This window comes from Staurois parvus, unplaced genomic scaffold, assembly GCF_062004578.1.
Source record: "Staurois parvus isolate SC_StPar_1 unplaced genomic scaffold, SC_StPar_1.0 ptg000592l, whole genome shotgun sequence".
NCBI lineage: Eukaryota > Metazoa > Chordata > Amphibia > Anura > Ranidae > Staurois > Staurois parvus.
In genome coordinates, this window is record NW_028318388.1 from 2,305,265 (window position 1) to 2,308,097 (window position 2,833).

The 2,833-nt window shown below is 40.5% G+C and overlaps 1 pseudogene; it reads left to right on the plus strand.

Annotated features, from left to right (window-relative positions):
* Window positions 1–748: 748 nt before the first annotated feature.
* On the plus strand, window positions 749–882 carry LOC149449970 (U2 spliceosomal RNA; annotated as a pseudogene).
* The last annotated feature ends 1,951 nt before the right edge of the window (window positions 883–2,833 follow it).

Genomic DNA, 2,833 nt, shown 5'->3' on the forward strand with positions numbered 1-2,833 from the left:
TCAGAGATTAGATAGATAGATAGATAGATAGATAGATAGATAGATAGATAGATAGATAGATAGATAGATAGATAATAGATAGATAGAAGAGAATTAGATAGATAGATAGATAGATAGATAGATAGATAGATAATAGATAGATAGATAGATAGATAGATAGATAGATAGATAGATAGATAGATAATAGATAGATAGAAGAGAATTAGATAGATAGATAGATAGATAGATAGATAGATAGATAGATAGATAGATAGATAGATAATAGATAGATAGATAGATAGATAGATAGATAGATAGATAGATAGATAGATAATAGATAGATAGATAGATAGATAGATAGATAGATAGATAGATAGACAGATAGACAGATAGATAGATAAATAGATCGCAAGTATCGGAATTTGTACAAGCTAAAAATGGGAAAGAGAGAGAGATATTAACCAACTTTAACCAGTATGTTCAAAAAGTATCACCATTTGTGCTAGCTAAAAATGAAAGAGAGAGAGATCGATCGATTGATCGATCGAGATGTCTACCACCAGTATGGTCAAAAAGTATCCTAATTGGTGCTAGCTAAAAATAAAAGAGAGAGATGCAAATTAGGGTGACCATGGTTTTTTGAAATTGGATCAGAACACTCTCCCTAAGTTGCAGATGTGAGACTTTTCTTGCGTGTAGTACTTCATCTCAGCCACTAGAGGTCAGACTTTTCCTGAGTGTAGTACTTCATCTCATCCAATAGATGGCAGACTCTTCTCGGCCTTTTGGCTAAGATCAAGTGTAGTATCTGTTCTTATCAGGAAGAGGAATACTACACTCAGGAAAAGTCTGCCATCTATTGGATGAGATGAAGTACTACACACAGGAAAAGTCTGACCTCTAGTGGCTGAGATGAAGTACTACACGCAGGAAAAGTCTGCCATCTATTGGATGAGATGAAGTACTACACACAGGAAAAGTCTGACCTCTAGTGGCTGAGATGAAGTACTACACGCAGGAAAAGTCTTCCATCTATTGGATGTGAGGAGTACTACACTCAGGAAAAGTCTGCCATCTATTGGATGAGATGAAGTACTACACGCAGGAAAAGTCTGACTTCTAGTGGCTGAGATGAAGTACTACACGCAGGAAAAGTCTGACCTCTAGTGGCTGAGATGAAGCACTACACGCAGGAAAAGTCTGCCATCTATTGGATGTGAGGAGTACTACACTCAGGAAAAGTCTGCCATCTATTGGATGAGATGAAGTACTACACACAGGAAAAGTCTGACCTCTAGTGGCTGAGATGAAGTACTACATGCAGGAAAAGTCTGCCATCTATTGGATGAGATGAAGTACTACACTCAGGAAAAGTCTGACCTCTAGTGGCTGAGATAAAGTACTACACTCAGGAAAAGTCTGCCATCTATTGAATGAGATGAAGTACTACACACAGGAAAAGTCTGACCTCTAGTGGCTGAGATGAAGTATTACACGCAGGAAAAGTCTGCCATCTATTTGATGAGATGAAGTACTACACTCAGGAAAAGTCTGACCTCTAGTGGCTGAGATGAAGTACTACACGCAGGAAAAGTCTGCCATCTATTGGATGTGAGGAGTACTACACTCAGGAAAAGTCTGCAATCTATTGGATGAGATGAAGTACTACACTTAGGAAAAGTCTGACCTCTAGTGGCTCAGATGAAGTACTACACGCAGGAAAAGTCTGACCTCTAGTGGCTGAGATGAAGTACTACACGCAGGAAAAGTCTGCCAACTATTGGATGAGATGAAGTACTACACTCAGGAAAAGTCTGACCTCTAGTGGCTGAGATAAAGTACTACACTCAGGAAAAGTCTGCCATCTATTGAATGAGATGAAGTACTACACACAGGAAAAGTCTGACCTCTAGTGGCTGAGATGAAGTATTACACGCAGGAAAAGTCTGCCATCTATTGGATGAGATGAAGTACTAAACTCAGGAAAAGTCTGACCTCTAGTGGCTGAGATGAAGTACTACACGCAGGAAAAGTCTGCCATCTATTGGATGTGAGGAGTACTACACTCAGGAAAAGTCTGCCATCTATTGGATGAGATGAAGTACTACACTTAGGAAAAGTCTGACCTCTAGTGGCTCAGATGAAGTACTACACACAGGAAAAGTCTGCCATCTATTGGATGTGAGGAGTACTACACGCAGGAAAAGTCTGCCATCTATTGGATGAGATGAAGTACTACACACAGGAAAAGACTGACCTCTAGTGGCTGAGATGAAGTACTACACGCAGGAAAAGTCTTCCATCTATTGGACGTGAGGAGTACCACACTCAGGAAAAGTCTGCCATCTATTGGATGAGATGAAGTACTACACGCAGGAAAAGTCTGACTTCTAGTGGCTGAGATGAAGTACTACACGCAGGAAAAGTCTGACCTCTAGTGGCTGAGATGAAGTACTACACGCAGGAAAAGTCTGCCATCTATTGGATGTGAGGAGTACTACACTCAGGAAAAGTCTGCCATCTATTGGATGAGATGAAGTACTACACACAGGAAAAGTCTGCCATCTATTGGATGAGATGAAGTACTACACTCAGGAAAAGTCTGACCTCTAGTGGCTGAGATGAAGTACTACACGCAGGAAAAATCTGCCATCTATTGGATGTGAGGAGTACTACACTCAGGAAAAGTCTGCCATCTATTGGATGAGATGAAGTACTACACAGAGGAAAAGTCTGACCTCTAGTGGCTCAGATGAAGTACTACACGCAGGAAAAGTCTGCCATGTATTGGATGAGATGAAGTACTACACACAGGAAAAGTCTGCCATCTATTGGATGTGGGGAGTACTACACG